Here is an 18394-nt window from a genome sequence, read left to right on the forward strand (position 1 = left end):
CCAGCGAAACATGCTCAGGGCATCAGTATCCCAGAGGTAAAGATCAGGGTATCAGTGCCCAGAGAAACACACTCAGGGCATCAGTGCCCCAGAGAAACACGCTCAGGGCATCTGTGCCCCAGAGAAAAATGCTCAGCGCATCAGTGCCCTTGGGAAAAAGTCTCAGGGCATCAGTGCCCAGAGAACCACACGGAGGGCATCAGTGCCACTGAGAAACACACTTACGGCATCAGTGTCCCAGCGAAAATTCTCAGGGCATCAGTGCCCCAGAGAAAAAGTCTCAGGGCATCAGTGCCCAGAGAACCAAACTGAGGGCATCAGTGCCCCCGAGAAACATGCTCAGGGCATCAATGCCCAGAGGAAAAGACGCAGGGTATCAGTGCCCAGAGAAACACACTCAGGACATCAGTGCCCCAGAGAAAAAGACTCAGGGTATCAGTGCCCAGAGAAACACACTCAGAGCATCAGTCTCCCTGAGAAACATGCTCAGGGCAACAGTGCCCATCAGAAAAAGTCTCAGGGTATCAGTGCCCAGAGAAACACGCTCAGGGCATCAGTGCCCCAGAGAAACATACTCAGGGCATCAGTGCCCCAAAGAAACACCCAGGGCATCAGTGTCCCAGAGAAAAAGACTCAGGGCATCAGTGCCCAGAGAAACACATTCACAGCATCAGTGCCCAGAGAAACATGCACAGGGCATCAGTGCCCCAGAGAAACACGCTCAGTGCATCAGTGCTCCAGATAAACACACTCAGGGCATGAGTGCACCGGATAAACACGCTCAGAGCATCAGTGCCCAAGAGAAACACACTCAGAGCATCAGTCTCCCAGAGAAACATGCTCAGGGCAACAGTGCCCATCAGAAAAAGACTCAGGGTATCAGTGCCCAGAGAAACACGCTCAGGGCATCAGTGCCCCAGAGAAACATAATCAGGGCATCAGTGCCCCAAAGAAACACCCAGGGCATCAGTGTCCCTGAGAAAAAGACTCAGGGCATCAGTGCCCAGAGAAACACATTCACAGCATCAGTGCCCAGAGAAACATGCACAGGGCATCAGTGCCCCAGAGAAACATGCTCAGTGCATCAGTGCCCCAGATAAACACACTCAGGGCATCATTGCCCCAGAGAAACACACTCAGGGCATCAGTGCCCAAGAGAAACAGACTCAGGCCATCAGTGCACAAGAGAAACACATTCAGGGCATCAGTGCCCAGAGAAAATGACTCAGGGTATCAGTACCCAGAGAAAAGATTCAGAGCATCAGTCTCCCAGAGAAACATGCTCAGGGCACCAGTGTCCCAGAGAAAATGACTCCGGGTATCAGTGCCCAGAGAAAAACACTCAGGGCATCAGTGACCAGAGATAGACACTGAGGGCATCACTGACAGAGAAACACACTGAGGGCTACAGTGCCCAAAGAAACACACTCAGTGCATTAGTGCCCAACATAAACACACTCAGGGCATCAGTGCCTCAGAAATACACACTCATGGCATCAATGCCCCAGAGAAACACTCTCAGGCATCCGTGCTCAGTGAAATATGCTCAGGGCATCAATGCCCCAGAGAAAAAGACTCAGGGTATCAGTGCCCAGAGAAACACACTCAGGGCATCAGTGCCCCAGAGAAAAAGACTCAGTGTATCAGTGCCCAGAGAAACACACTCAGAGCATGAGTCTCCCAGAGAAACATGCTCAGGGCATCAGAGCCCCAGAGAAAAATACTCAGTGTATCAGTGCCCAGAGAAACACGCTCAGGACATCAGAGCCCCAGAGAAAAATACTCAGGTTATCAGTGCCCAGAGAAACACGCTCAGGACATCAGTGCCCAGAGAAACACACTCAGGGCATCAGTGCCCCAGAGAAACACGCTCAGGGCATCTGTGCCCCAGAAAAAAATGCTCAGCGCATCAGTGCCCTTGGGAAAAAGTCTCGGGGCATCAGTGCCCAGAGAACCACACTGAGGGCATCAGTGCCACCGAGAAACACACTTACGCCATCAGTGTCCCAGCGAAAATTCTCAGGGCATCAGTGCCCCAGAGAAAAAGTCTCAGGGCATCAGTGCCCAGAGAACCAAACTGAGGGCATCAGTGCCCCCGAGAAATATGCTCAGGGCATCAATGCCCAGAGGAAAAGACTCAGGGTATCAGTGCCCAAAGAAAAACACTCAGGACATCAGTGCCCCAGAGAAAAAGACATAGGGTATCAGTGCCCAGAGAAACACACTCAGAGCATCAGTCTCCCAGAGAAACATGCTCAGGGCAACAGTGCCCATCAGAAAAAGACTCAGGGTATCAGTGCCCAGAGAAACACACTCAGGGCATCAGTGCCCCAGAGAAACATACTCAGGGCATCAGTGCCCCAAAGAAACACTCAGGGCATCAGTGTCCCTGAGAAAAAGACTCAGGGCATCAGTGCCCAGAGAAACACATTCACAGCATCAGTGCCCAGAGAAACATGCACAGGGCATCAGTGCCCCAGAGAAACATGCTCAGTGCATCAGTGCCCCAGATAAACACACTCAGGGCATCATTGCCCCAGAGAAACACACTCAGGGCATCAGTGCCCAAGAGAAACAGACTCAGGCCATCAGTGCACAAGAGAAACACATTCAGGGCATCAGTGCCCAGAGAAAATGACTCAGGGTATCAGTACCCAGAGAAAAGATTCAGAGCATCAGTCTCCCAGAGAAACATGCTCAGGGCACCAGTGTCCCAGAGAAAATGACTCCGGGTATCAGTGCCCAGAGAAAAACACTCAGGGCATCAGTGACCAGAGATAGACACTGAGGGCATCACTGACAGAGAAACACACTGAGGGCTACAGTGCCCAAAGAAACACACTCAGTGCATTAGTGCCCAACATAAACACACTCAGGGCATCAGTGCCTCAGAAATACACACTCATGGCATCAATGCCCCAGAGAAACACTCTCAGGCATCCGTGCTCAGTGAAATATGCTCAGGGCATCAATGCCCCAGAGAAAAAGACTCAGGGTATCAGTGCCCAGAGAAACACACTCAGGGCATCAGTGCCCCAGAGAAAAAGACTCAGTGTATCAGTGCCCAGAGAAACACACTCAGAGCATGAGTCTCCCAGAGAAACATGCTCAGGGCATCAGTGCCCTAGAGAAAAAGTCTCAGGGAATCAGTGCCACCGAGAAACACACTTACGGCATCAGTTCCCCCGAGAAACATGTTCAGGGCATCAATGCCCCAGGAAAGATTCTCAGGGTATCAGTGCCCAGAGAAACACGCTCAGGGCTTCAGTGCCCCAGAGAAACACATTCAGGGCATCCCAGAAAGAAACAGTCAGGGCCTCTGTGCCCAGAGAAACACGCTCAGGGCATCAGTGCCCCAGAGAAAAAGACTCAGGGTATCAGTGCACAGAGAAACACACTCAGAGCATCAGTCTCCCAGAGAAACATGCTCAGGGCAAGAGTGCCCAGAGAAACACACTCATGGCATCAATGCCCCAGAGAAACACACTCATGGCATCAGTGACCCAGCAAAACATGCTGAGGGCATGAGTGTCTCAGAGAAAAAGACTCAGGGTATCAGTGACCAGAGATAGACACTCAGGGCATCACTGACAGAGAAACACACTGAGGGCTACGGTGCCCAAAGAAACACACTCAGTGCATCAGTGCCCAACATAAACACACTCAGGCATCAGTGCCCCAGAAATTCACACTCATGGCATCAATGCCCCAGACAAACACGCTCAGGGCATCCGTGCTCAGAGAAATATGCTCAGGGCATCAATGCCACAGAGAAAAAGACTCAGGGTATCAGTGCCCCAGAAAAACACCCTCAGAGCGTCAGTACCCCAGAGAAACAAACCTATGGCGTCAGAGCCCCAGAGGAACATGCTCAGGGCATCATTTCACAAGAGAAACACACTGAGGGCATCAATACGCAAGAGAAATGTACTCAGGGCATCATTGCACCAGAGAAACACAAGACGTGCATCAGTGCCCAGGGACAAATAGTGAAGGCATCAGTGCCCAAGAGAAACATGCTCCGGGCATCTATGCCCCAGAGAAATATGCTCAGAGCATCAATGCCCCAGAGAAAAAGATCAGGGTATCAGTGCACAGAGAAACACAATCAGAGCATCAGTCTCGCAGAGAAACATGCTCAGGGCAACAGTACCCAGAGAAACACACTCATGGCATCAGTGCCCCAGCGAAACATGCTCAGGGCATCAGTATCCCAGAGAAAAAGACTCAGGGTATCAGTGCCCAGAGAAAAACACTCAGGGCATCAGTGACCAGAGATAGACACTCTGGGCATCACAGACAGAGAAACACACTGAGGTCTGCAGTGCCCAAAGAAACACACTCAGTGCATCAGTGCCCAACATAAACACACTCAGGGGATCAGTGCCCCAGAAATACACACTCATGGCATCAATGCCCCAGAGAAACTTGCTCAGGGCATCAATGCCCCAGAGAAAAAGACTCAGGGTACCAGTGCCCCAGAGAAACATACTCAGAGCGTCAGTGCCCCAGAGAAACAAACTTATTGCATCAGAGCTCCAGAGAAACACACTTATGGCATCAGTAGGCAAGAGAAATGTACTCAGGGCATCATTGCAACAGAGAAACACAAGACTTGAATCAGTGCCCAGGGACAAATAGTGAAGGCATCAGTGCCCCAGAGAAACATGCTCCGGGCATCTATGCCCCAGAGAAATATGCTCAGGGCATCAATGCCCCAGAGAAAAAGATCAGGGTATCAGTGCACAGAGAAACACAATCAGAGCATCAGTCGCGCAGAGAAACATGCTCAGGGCAACAGTACCCAGAGAAACACACTCATGGCATCAATGTCCCAGAGAAACACACTCATGGCATCAGTGCCCCAGCGAAACATGCTCAGGGCATCAGTATCCCAGAGAAAAAGATCAGGGTATCAGTGCCCAGAGAAACACACTCAGGGCATCAGTGCCCCAGAGAAACACGCTCAGGGCATCTGTGCCCCAGATAAAAATGCTCAGCGCATCAGTGCCCTTGGGAAAAAGTCTCAGGGCATCAGTGCCCAGAGAACCACACGGAGGGCATCAGTGCCACCGAGAAACACACTTACGGCATCAGTGTCCCAGCGAAAATTCTCAGGGCATCAGTGCCCCAGAGAAAAAGTCTCAGGGCATCAGTGCCCAGAGAACCAAACTGAGGGCATCAGTGCCCCCGAGAAACATGCTCAGGGCATCAATGCCCAGAGGAAAAGACGCAGGGTATCAGTGCCCAGAGAAACACACTCAGGACATCAGTGCCCCAGAGAAAAAGACTCAGTGTATCAGTGCCCCAAAGAAACACCCAGGGCATCAGTGTCGCAGAGAAAAAGACTCAGGGCATCAGTGCCCAGAGAAACACATTCACAGCATCAGTGCCCAGAGAAACATGCACAGGGCATCAGTGCCCCAGAGAAACATACTCAGAGCATCAGAGCCCCAGAGGAACATGCTCAGGGCATCATTTCAAAAGAGAAACTCACTGAGGGCATCAGGAGGCAAGAGAAATGTACTCAGGACATCATTACACCAGAGAAACACAAGACGTGCATCAGTGCCCAGGGACAAATAGTGAAGGCATCAATGCCGCAGAGAAACATGCTCAGGGCATCCGTGCTCAGAGAAATATGCTCAGGGCATCAATGCCGCAGAGAAAAAGACTCAGGGTATCAGGCCCCAGAGAAACATACTCAGAGGGTCAGTGCCCCAGAGAAACAAACTTATGGCATCAGAGCTCCAGAGAAACAAACTTATGGCATCAGTAGGCAAGAGAAATGTACTCAGGGCATCATTGCACCAGAGAAACACAAGACATGTATCATTGCCCAGGGACAAATAGTGAAGGCATCAGTGCCCCAGAGAAACATGCTCAGGGCATCAATGCCCCAGAGAAATATGCTCAGGGCATCAATGCCCCAGCAAAAAAGACTCAGGGTATCATTGCCCAGAGAAAAACAGTCAGGACGTCAGTGCCCTAGAGAAAAAGACTCAGAGTATGAGTTCCTAGAGAAAAATATTCAGCGTATCAGTGCCCCAGAGAAAAAAACCTACGGCATCAGAGCCCCAGAGAAACACACTCAGGGCATTATTGCAACAGAGAAACACACTGAGGGCATCAGTGTGCAAAGGAAATGCCCTCAGGGCATCAGTGCACCAGACAAACACGCTCAGGGCATCAGTGCCCCAGAGAAAAAGACTCAGGGTATCAGTACCCAGAGAAACACGCTCAGGACATCAGTGCCCAGAGAACCACACTGAGGGCATCAGTGCCACCGAGAAACACACTTACGACATCAGTGTCCCAGCGAAACATGCTCAGGGCATCAGTGCCCTAGAGAAAAATTCTCAGGGCATCAGTGCCCAGAGAACCAAACTGAGGGCATCAGTGCCCCCGAGAAACATGCTCAGGGCATCAATGCACAGAGAAAAAGACTCAGGGTATCAGTACCCAGAGAAAAAAACTCACGGCATCAGTGTCCCAGAAAGAAACTATCAGGGCCTCAGTGCCCAGAGAAACACGCTCAGGGCATCAGTGCCCCTGAGAAAAAGACTCAGGGTATCAGTGCACAGAGAAACACGCTCAGGACATGAGAGCCCAGAGAAACACACTCAGGTCATCAGTGCCCAGAGAAACACACTCACGGCATCAGTTCCACAGAGAAACAAACTTACGGCATCAGTGTCCCAGCGAAACATGCTCAGGGCATCAGTGCCCTAGAGAAAAAGTCTCATTGCATTAGTGCCCAGAGAACCAAACTGAGGGCATCAGTGCCCCCGAGAAACATGCTCAGGGCATCAACGCCCAGAGAAAATGACTCAGGGTATCAGTTCCCAGAGAAACACACACAGGGCATCAGTGTCCCAGAAAGAAACTGTCAGGTCCTCAGTGCCCAGAGAAACACGCTCAGGGCATCAGAGCCCCAGAGAAAAAGACTCAGGGTATCAGTGCACAGAGAAACACGCTCAGGACATCAGAGCCCAGAGAAACATGCTCAGGGCATCAGTGCCCCAGATAAACACACTCAGGGCATCAGTGCCCCAAAGAAACACTCAGTGCATCAGTGTCCCAGAGAAAAAGACTCAGGGCATCAGTGCCCAGAGAAACACATTCACAGCATCAGTGCCCAGAGAAACATGCACAGGGCATCAGTGCCCAGAGAAACACATTCAGGGCATCAGTGTCCCAGAAAGAAACACTCAGGGCCTCAGTGCCCAGAGAGACACGCTCAGGGCATCAGTGCCCCAGGGAAAAAGACTCAGGGTATCAGTACCCAGAGAAAAGACTCAGAGCATCAGTCTCCGAGAGAAACATGCTCAGGGCAACAGTGCCCAGAGAAAAACACTCAGGGCATCACTGACAGAGAAACACACTGAGGGCTACAGTGCCCAAAGAAACACACTCAGTGCATTAGTGCCCAACATAAACTCACTCAAGGCATCAGTGCCCCAGAAATACACACTCATGGCATCAATGCCCCAAACAAACACGCTCAGGGCATCCGTGCTCAGAGAAATATGCTCAGGGCATCAATGCCCCAGAGAAAAAGACTCAGGGTATCAGTGCCCCAGAGAAACACATTCAGAGCGTCAGTGCCCCAGAGAAACAAACCTATGGCATCAGAGCCCCAGAGGAACATGCTCAGGGCATCATTTCACAAGAGAAACACACTGAGGGCATCAGGAGGCAAGAGAAATGTACTCAGGGCATCATTGCACCAGAGAAACACAAGACGTGCATCAGTGCTCAGGGACAAATAGTGAAGGCATCAGTGCCCCAGAGAAACATGCTCCGGGCATCTATGCCCCAGAGAAATATGCTCAGGGCATCAATGCCCCAGAGAAAAAGATCAGGGTATTAGTGCACAGAGAAACACAATCAGAGCATCAGTCTCGCAGAGAAACATGCTCAGGGCAACAGTACCCAGAGAAACACACTCATGGCATCAGTGCCCCAGAGAAACATGCTCAGGGCATCAGTATCCCAGAGAAAAAGACTCAGGGTATCAGTGCCCAGAGAAAAACACTCAGGGCATCAGTGACCAGAGATAGACACTCTGGGCATCACAGACAGAGAAACACACTGAGGTCTGCAGTGCCCAAAGAAACACACTCAGTGCATCAGTGCCCAACATAAACACACTCATGGCATCAATGCCCCAGAGAAAAAGACTCAGGGTATCAGTGCCCCAGAGAAACATACTCAGAGCGTCAGTGCCCCAGAGAAACAAACTTATTGCATCAGAGCTCCAGAGAAACACACTTATGGCATCAGTAGGCAAGAGAAATGTACTCAGGGCATCATTGCAACAGAGAAACACAAGACTTGCATCAGTGCCCAGGGACAAATAGTGAAGGCATCAGTGCCCCAGAGAAACATGCTCCGGGCATCTATGCCCCAGAGAAATATGCTCAGGGCATCAATGCCCCAGAGAAAAAGATCAGGGTATCAGTGCACAGAGAAACACAATCAGAGCATCAGTCTCGCAGAGAAACATGCTCAGGGCAACAGTACCCAGAGAAACACACTCATGGCATCAATGTCCCAGAGAAACACACTCATGGCATCAGTGCCCCAGCGAAACATGCTCAGGGCATCAGTATCCCAGAGAAAAAGATCAGGGTATCAGTGCTCAGAGAAACACACTCAGGGCATCAGTGCCCCAGAGAAACACGCTCAGGGCATCTGTGCCCCAGATAAAAATGCTCAGCGCATCAGTGCCCTTGGGAAAAAGTCTCAGGGCATCAGTGCCCAGAGAACCACACGGAGGGCATCAGTGCCACCGAGAAACACACTTACGGCATCAGTGTCCCAGCGAAAATTCTCAGGGCATCAGTGCCCCAGAGAAAAAGTCTCAGGGCATCAGTGCCCAGAGAACCAAACTGAGGGCATCAGTGCCCCCGAGAAACATGCTCAGGGCATCAATGCCCAGAGGAAAAGACGCAGGGTATCAGTGCCCAGAGAAACACACTCAGGACATCAGTGCCCCAGAGAAAAAGACTCAGTGTATCAGTGCCCCAAAGAAACACCCAGGGCATCAGTGTCGCAGAGAAAAAGACTCAGGGCATCAGTGCCCAGAGAAACACATTCACAGCATCAGTGCCCAGAGAAACATGCACAGGGCATCAGTGCCCCAGAGAAACATACTCAGAGCATCAGAGCCCCAGAGGAACATGCTCAGGGCATCATTTCAAAAGAGAAACTCACTGAGGGCATCAGGAGGCAAGAGAAATGTACTCAGGGCATCATTACACCAGAGAAACACAAGACGTGCATCAGTGCCCAGGGACAAATAGTGAAGGCATCAGTGCCCCAGAGAAACATGCTCCGGGCATCTATGCCCCAGAGAAATATGCTCAGGGCATCAATGCCCCAGAGAAAAAGATCAGGGTATCAGTGCACAGAGAAACAAAATCAGAGCATCAGTCTCGCAGAGAAACATGCTCAGGGCAACAGTACCCAGAGAAACACACTCATGGCATCAGTGACCCAGCGAAACATGCTGAGAGCATGAGTGTCTCAGAGAAAAAGACTCAGTGTATCAGTGACCAGATATAAACACTCAGGGCATCACTGACAGAGAAACACACTGAGGGCTATAGTGCCCAAAGAAACACACTCAGTGCATCAGTGCCCAACATAAACACACTCAGGCATCAGTGCCCCAGAAATACACACTCATGGCATCAATGCCCCAAACAAACACGCTCAGGGCATCCGTGCTCAGAGAAATATGCTCAGGGCATCAATGCCCCAGAGAAAAAGACTCAGGGTATCAGTGCCCCAGAGAAACACATTCAGAGCGTCAGTGCCCCAGAGAAACAAACCTATGGCATCAGAGCCCCAGAGGAACATGCTCAGGGCATCATTTCACAAGAGAAACACACTGAGGGCATCAGGAGGCAAGAGAAATGTACTCAGGGCATCATTGCACCAGAGAAACACAAGACGTGCATCAGTGCTCAGGGACAAATAGTGAAGGCATCAGTGCCCCAGAGAAACATGCTCCGGGCATCTATGCCCCAGAGAAATATGCTCAGGGCATCAATGCCCCAGAGAAAAAGATCAGGGTATCAGTGCACAGAGAAACACAACCAGAGCATCAGTCTCGCAGAGAAACATGCTCAGGGCAACAGTACCCAGAGAAACACACTCATGGCATCAATGCCCCAGAGAAACACACTCATGGCATCAGTACCCCAGCGAAACATGCTCAAGGCATCAGTATCCCAGAGAAAAAGACTCAGGGTATCAGTGCCCAGAGAGAAACACTCAGGGCATCAGTGACCAGAGATAGACACTCAGGGCATCACTGACAGATAAACACACTGAGGGCTCCAGTGCCCAAAGAAACACACTCAGTGCATCAGTGCCCTACATAAACACACTCAGGGGATCAGTGCCCCAGAAATACACACTCATGGCATCAATGCCTCAGGGAAACATGCTCAGGGCATCCGTGCTCAGAGAAATATGCTCAGGGCATCAATGCAGCAGAGAAAAAGACTCAGGGTATCAGTGCCTCAGAGAAACATACTCAGAGTGTCAGTGCCCCAGAGAAACAAACTTATGGCATCAGAGCTCCAGAGAAACACACTTATGGCATCAGTAGGCAAGAGAAATGTACTCAGGACATCATTGCAACAGAGAAAAACAAGACTTGCATCAGTGCCCAGGGACAAATAGTGAAGGCATCAGTGCCCCAGAGAAACACGCTCAGGTCTTCAGTGCCCTACAGAAAAATACTCAAGGCATCAGTGCCCAGAGAAACGCATTCAAGAAATTAGTGCCAAGAGAAACATGCTCAGGGCATCAGTGCCCCACAGAAAAATACTCAGGGTGTCAATGCCAAGAGAAAGACGCTCAGGGCATCAGAGCCCCAGAGAAAAATACTCAGGTATCAGTGCCCAGAGAAACACGCTCAGGACATCAGTGCCCAGAGAAACACACGCAGGGCATCAGTGCCCCAGAGAAACACGCTCAGGGCATCTGTGCCCCAGAGAAAAATGCTCAGCGCATCAGTGCCCTAGAGAAATATTCTCAGGGTATCAGTGGCACCGAGAAACAAACTTACGGCATCGGTGCCCCTGAGAAACATGCTCAGGGCATCAATGCCCAAGAAAAAAGACTCAGGGTACCAGTGCCCAGAGAAACACGCTCAGGGCTTCAGTGACCCAGAGAAACACATTCAGGGCATCAGTGTCCCAGAAAGAAACAGTCAGGGCCTCAGTGCCCAAATAAACACGCTCAGGGCATCAGTGCCCCAGAGAAAAAGACTCAGGGTATCAGTGCACAAAGAAACACATCTCAGGGCATCAGGGCCCCAGAGAAAAAGACTCAGGGTATCAGTACCCAGAGAAAAGACTCAGAGCATCAGTCTCCCAGAGAAACATGCTCAGGGCAATAGAGCCCAGTGAAACACAGTCATGGCATCAATGCCCCAGAGAAACACACTTATGGCATCAGTGCCCCAGTTAAACATGCTCAGGGCATGAGTGTCTCAAAGAAAAAGACTCAGGGTATCAGTGCCCAGAGAAACGCACTCAGGGCATCAGTGACCAGAGATAGACACTCAGGGCACCACTGACAGGGAAACACACTGAGGGCTACAGTGCCCAAAGAAACACACTCAGTGCATCAGTCTCCCAGAGAAACATGCTCAGGGCATTAGTGCCCTAGAGAAAAATTCTCAGGGTATCAGTGCCACTGAGAAACACACTTACGGCATCCCTGCCCCTGAGAAACATGCTCAGGGCATCAATGCCCAAGGAAAAAGACTCAGGGTATCAGTGCCCAGAGAAACATGCACAGGGCATCAGTGCCCCAGAGAAACACGCTCAATGCATCAGTGCCCCAGATAAACATACTCAGGGCATGAGTGCACTGGATAAACACAGTCAGAGCATCAGTGCCCAAGAGAAACACACTCAGGGCATCAGTGCCCAAGAGAAACACACTCACAGCATTAGTGCCCAAGAAAAACACACTCAGGGCATCATTGCCCCAGAGAAATACACTCAGGGCATCAGTGCCCAAGAGAAACAGACTCAGGGCATCAGTGCACAAGAGAAACACATTCAGGGCATCAGTGCCCAGAGAAAATGACTCAGGGTATCAGTACACAGAGAAAACATTCAGAGCATCAGTCTCCCAGAGATACATGCTCAGGGTACCAGTGTCCCAGAGAAAATGACTCCGGGTATCAGTGCCCAGAGAAAAACAGTCAGGGCATCAGTGACCAGAGATAGACACTCAGAGCATCACTGACAGAGAAACACACTGAGGGCTACAGTGCCCAAAGAAACACACTCAGTGCATTGGTGCCAAACATAAACACACTCAGGGCATCAGTGCCTCAGAAATACACACGCATGGCATCAATGCCCCAGAGAAACACTCTCAGGCATCCGTGCTCAGAGAAATATGCTCAGGGCATCAATGGCCCAGAGAAAAAGACTCAGGGTATCAGTGCCCAGAGAAACACACTCAGGGCATCAGTGCCCCAGAGAAAAAGACTCAGGGTATCAGTGCCCAGAGAAACACACTCAGAGCATGAGTCTCCCAGAGAAACATGCTCAGGGCATCAGTGCCCTAGAGAAAAAGTCTCAGGGAATCAGTGCCACCGAGAAACACACTTACGGCATCAGTTCCCCCGAGAAACATGTTCAGGGCATCAATGCCCCAGGAAAAATTCTCAGGGTATCAGTGCCCAGAGAAACACGGTCAGGGTTTCAGTGCCCCAGAGAAACACATTCAGGGCATCAGTGTCCCAGAAAGAAAAAGTCTGGGCCTCTGTGCCCAGAGAAACACGCTCAGGGCATCACTTTCGCAGAAAGAAACAGTCAGGGCCTCAGTGCCCAGATAAACACGCTCAGGGCATCAGTGTCCCAGAGAAAAAGACTCAGGTATCAGTGCACAGAGAAACACACTCAGAGCATCAGTCTCCCAGAGAAACATGCTCAGGGCAACAGTGCCCAGAGAAACACACTCATGGCATCAATGCCCCAGAGAAACACACTCATGGCATCAGTGACCCAGCAAAACATACTGAGGGCATGAGTGTCTCAGAGAAAAAGACTCAGGGTATCAGTGACCAGAGATAGACACTCAGGGCATCACTGACAGAGAAACACACTGAGGGCTACAGTGCCCAAAGAAACACACTCAGTGCATCAGTGCCCAACATAAACACACTCAGGCATCAGTGCCCCAGAAATACACACTCATGGCATCAATGCCCCAGACAAACACGCTCAGGGCATCCGTGCTCAGAGAAATATGCTCAGGGCATCAATGCCCCAGAGAAAAAGACTCAGGGCATCAGTGCCCTAGAGAAACACACTCATGGCATCAATGCCCCAGAGAAACACTCTCATGGCATCAGTACCCCAGCGAAACATGCTCAAGGCATCAGTATCCCAGAGAAAAAGACTCAGGGTATCAGTGCCCAGAGAGAAACACTCAGGGCATCAGTGACCAGAGATAGACACTCAGGGCATCACTGACAGATAAACACACTGAGGGCTTCAGTGCCCAAAGAAACACACTCAGTGCATCAGTGCCCTACATAAACACACTCAGGGGATCAGTGCCCCAAAAATACACACTCATGGCATCAATGCCTCAGGGAAACATGCTCAGGGCATCCGTGCTCAGAGAAATATGCTCAGGGCATCAATGCAGCAGAGAAAAAGACTCAGGGTATCAGTGCCTCAGAGAAACATACTCAGAGTGTCAGTGCCCCAGAGAAACAAACTTATGGCATCAGAGCTCCAGAGAAACACACTTATGGCATCAGTAGGCAAGAGAAATGTACTCAGGACATCATTGCAACAGAGAAAAACAAGACTTGCATCAGTGCCCAGGGACAAATAGTGAAGGCATCAGTGCCCCAGAGAAACACGCTCAGGTCTTCAGTGCCCTACAGAAAAATACTCAAGGCATCAGTGCCCAGAGAAACGCATTCAAGAAATTAGTGCCAAGAGAAACATGCTCAGGGCATCAGTGCCCCACAGAAAAATACTCAGGGTGTCAATGCCAAGAGAAAGACGCTCAGGGCATCAGAGCCCCAGAGAAAAATACTCAGGTATCAGTGCCCAGAGAAACACGCTCAGGACATCAGTGCCCAGAGAAACACACGCAGGGCATCAGTGCCCCAGAGAAACACGCTCAGGGCATCTGTGCCCCAGAGAAAAATGCTCAGCGCATCAGTGCCCTAGAGAAATATTCTCAGGGTATCAGTGGCACCGAGAAACAAACTTACGGCATCGGTGCCCCTGAGAAACATGCTCAGGGCATCAATGCCCAAGAAAAAAGACTCAGGGTACCAGTGCCCAGAGAAACACGCTCAGGGCTTCAGTGACCCAGAGAAACACATTCAGGGCATCAGTGTCCCAGAAAGAAACAGTCAGGGCCTCAGTGCCCAAATAAACACGCTCAGGGCATCAGTGCCCCAGAGAAAAAGACTCAGGGTATCAGTGCACAAAGAAACACATCTCAGGGCATCAGGGCCCCAGAGAAAAAGACTCAGGGTATCAGTACCCAGAGAAAAGACTCAGAGCATCAGTCTCCCAGAGAAACATGCTCAGGGCAATAGAGCCCAGTGAAACACAGTCATGGCATCAATGCCCCAGAGGAACACACTTATGGCATCAGTGCCCCAGTTAAACATGCTCAGGGCATGAGTGTCTCAAAGAAAAAGACTCAGGGTATCAGTGCCCAGAGAAACGCACTCAATGCATCAGTGACCAGAGATAGACACTCAGGGCACCACTGACAGGGAAACACACTGAGGGCTACAGTGCCCAAAGAAACACACTCAGTGCATCAGTCTCCCAGAGAAACATGCTCAGGGCATTAGTGCCCTAGAGAAAAATTCTCAGGGTATCAGTGCCACTGAGAAACATACTTACGGCATCCCTGCCCCTGAGAAACATGCTCAGGGCATCAATGCCCAAGGAAAAAGACTCAGGGTATCAGTGCCCAGAGAAACATGCACAGGGCATCAGTGCCCCAGAGAAACACGCTCAATGCATCAGTGCCCCAGATAAACATACTCAGGGCATGAGTGCACTGGATAAACACAGTCAGAGCATCAGTGCCCAAGAGAAACACACTCAGGGCATCAGTGCCCAAGAGAAACACACTCACAGCATTAGTGCCCAAGAAAAACACACTCAGGGCATCATTGCCCCAGAGAAATACACTCAGGGCATCAGTGCCCAAGAGAAACAGACTCAGGGCATCAGTGCACAAGAGAAACACATTCAGGGCATCAGTGCCCAGAGAAAATGACTCAGGGTATCAGTACACAGAGAAAACATTCAGAGCATCAGTCTCCCAGAGATACATGCTCAGGGTACCAGTGTCCCAGAGAAAATGACTCCGGGTATCAGTGCCCAGAGAAAAACAGTCAGGGAATCAGTGACCAGAGATAGACACTCAGAGCATCACTGACAGAGAAACACACTGAGGGCTACAGTGCCCAAAGAAACACACTCAGTGCATTGGTGCCAAACATAAACACACTCAGGGCATCAGTGCCTCAGAAATACACACGCATGGCATCAATGCCCCAGAGAAACACTCTCAGGCATCCGTGCTCAGAGAAATATGCTCAGGGCATCAATGCCCCAGAGAAAAAGACTCAGGGTATCAGTGCCCAGAGAAACACACTCAGGGCATCAGTGCCCCAGAGAAAAAGACTCAGGGTATCAGTGCCCAGAGAAACACACTCAGAGCATGAGTCTCCCAGAGAAACATGCTCAGGGCATCAGTGCCCTAGAGAAAAAGTCTCAGGGAATCAGTGCCACCGAGAAACACACTTACGGCATCAGTTCCCCCGAGAAACATGTTCAGGGCATCAATGCCCCAGGAAAAATTCTCAGGGTATCAGTGCCCAGAGAAACACGGTCAGGGTTTCAGTGCCCCAGAGAAACACATTCAGGGCATCAGTGTCCCAGAAAGGAAAAGTCTGGGCCTCTGTGCCCAGAGAAACACGCTCAGGGCATCACTTTCGCAGAAAGAAACAGTCAGGGCCTCAGTGCCCAGATAAACACGCTCAGGGCATCAGTGCCCCAGAGAAAAAGACTCAGGTATCAGTGCACAGAGAAACACACTCAGAGCATCAGTCTCCCAGAGAAACATGCTCAGGGCAACAGTGCCCAGAGAAACACACTCATGGCATCAATGCCCCAGAGAAACACACTCATGGCATCAGTGACCCAGCAAAACATACTGAGGGCATGAGTGTCTCAGAGAAAAAGACTCAGGGTATCAGTGACCAGAGATAGACACTCAGGGCATCACTGACAGAGAAACACACTGAGGGCTACAGTGCCCAAAGAAACACACTCAGTGCATCAGTGCCCAACATAAACACACTCAGGCATCAGTGCCCCAGAAATACACACTCATGGCATCAATGCCCCAGACAAACACGCTCAGGGCATCCGTGCTCAGAGAAATATGCTCAGGGCATCAATGCCCCAGAGAAAAAGACTCAGGGCATCAGTGCCCCAGAGAAACACACTCAGAGCGTCAGTGCCCCAGAGAAACAAACCTATGGCATCAGAGCCCCAGAGGAACATGCTCAGGGCATCATTTCACAAGAGAAACACACTTATGGCATCAGCAGGCAAGAGAAATGTACTCAGGGCATCATTGCAACAGAGAAACACAAGACGTGCATCAGTGCCCAGGGACAAATAGTGGAGGCATCAGTGCCCCAGAGAAACATGATCAGGGCATCTGTGCACCAGAGAAATATGATCAGGGCATCAATGCCCCAGAGAAAAAGATCAGGGTATCAGTGCACAGAGAAACACAATCAGATATCAGTCTCGCAGAGAAACATGCTCAGGGCAACCTACCCAGAGAAACACACTCATGGCATCAATGCCCCAGAGAAACACACTCATGGCATCAGTGCCCCAGCGAAACATGCTCAGGGCATCAGTATCCCAGAGAAAAAGATTCAGGGTATCAGTGCCCAGAGAAAAACACTCAGGGCATCAGTGCCCAGATATAGACACTCAGGGCATCACTGACAGAGAAACACACTGAGGGCTACAGTGGCCAAAGAAACACACTCAGTGCATCAGTGCCCAACATAAACACACTCAGGGGATCAGTGCCCCAGAAATACACACTCATGGCATCAATGCCGCAGAGAAACATGCTCAGGGCATCCGTGCTCAGAGAAATATGCTCAGGGCATCAATGCCGCAGAGAAAAAGACTCAGGGTATCAGGCCCCAGAGAAACATACTCAGAGGGTCAGTGCCCCAGAGAAACAAACTTATGGCATCAGAGCTCCAGAGAAACAAACTTATGGCATCAGTAGGCAAGAGAAATGTACTCAGGGCATCATTGCACCAGAGAAACACAAGACATGTATCATTGCCCAGGGACAAATAGTGAAGGCATCAGTGCCCCAGAGAAACATGCTCAGGGCATCAATGCCCCAGAGAAATATGCTCAGGGCATCAATGCCCCAGCAAAAAAGACTCAGGGTATCAGTGCCCAGAGAAAAACAGTCAGGACGTCAGTGCCCTAGAGAAAAAGACTCAGAGTATGAGTTCCTAGAGAAAAATATTCAGCGTATCAGTGCCCCAGAGAAAAAAACCTACGGCATCAGAGCCCCAGAGAAACACACTCAGGGCATTATTGCAACAGAGAAACACACTGAGGGCATCAGTGTGCAAAAGAAATGCACTCAGGGCATCAGTGCACCAGACAAACACGCTCAGGGCATCAGTGCCCCAGAGAAAAAGACTCAGGGTATCAGTACCCAGAGAAACACGCTCAGGACATCAGTGCCCAGAGAACCACACTGAGGGCATCAGTGCCACCGAGAAACACACTTACGACATCAGTGTCCCAGCGAAACATGCTCAGGGCATCAGTGCCCTAGAGAAAAATTCTCAGGGCATCAGTGCCCAGAGAACCAAACTGAGGGCATCAGTGCCCCCGAGAAACATGCTCAGGGCATCAATGCACAGAGAAAAAGACTCAGGGTATCAGTACCCAGAGAAAAAAACTCACGGCATCAGTGTCCCAGAAAGAAACTATCAGGGCCTCAGTGCCCAGAGAAACACGCTCAGGGCATCAGTGCCCCAGAGAAAAAGACTCAGGGTATCAGTGCACAGAGAAACACGCTCAGGACATGAGAGCCCAGAGAAACACACTCAGGTCATCAGTGCCCAGAGAAACACACTCACGGCATCAGTTCCACAGAGAAACAAACTTACGGCATCAGTGTCCCAGCGAAACATGCTCAGGGCATCAGTGCCCTAGAGAAAAAGTCTCATTGCATTAGTGCCCAGAGAACCAAACTGAGGGCATCAGTGCCCCCGAGAAACATGCTCAGGGCATCAACGCCC

The 18394-nt window shown here is 50.6% G+C and overlaps 1 protein-coding gene across 1 annotated transcript in view; it reads left to right on the top strand.

Moving 5' to 3' along the window:
* LOC121271227 (adhesion G protein-coupled receptor L1-like) overlaps positions 1 to 18394 on the top strand; it is a 1693562-nt gene that overhangs the window by 453792 nt on the left and 1221376 nt on the right. The window lies entirely within an intron of this gene.

Source organism: Carcharodon carcharias, chromosome 30 (genome assembly GCF_017639515.1).
Source record: "Carcharodon carcharias isolate sCarCar2 chromosome 30, sCarCar2.pri, whole genome shotgun sequence".
NCBI lineage: Eukaryota > Metazoa > Chordata > Chondrichthyes > Lamniformes > Lamnidae > Carcharodon > Carcharodon carcharias.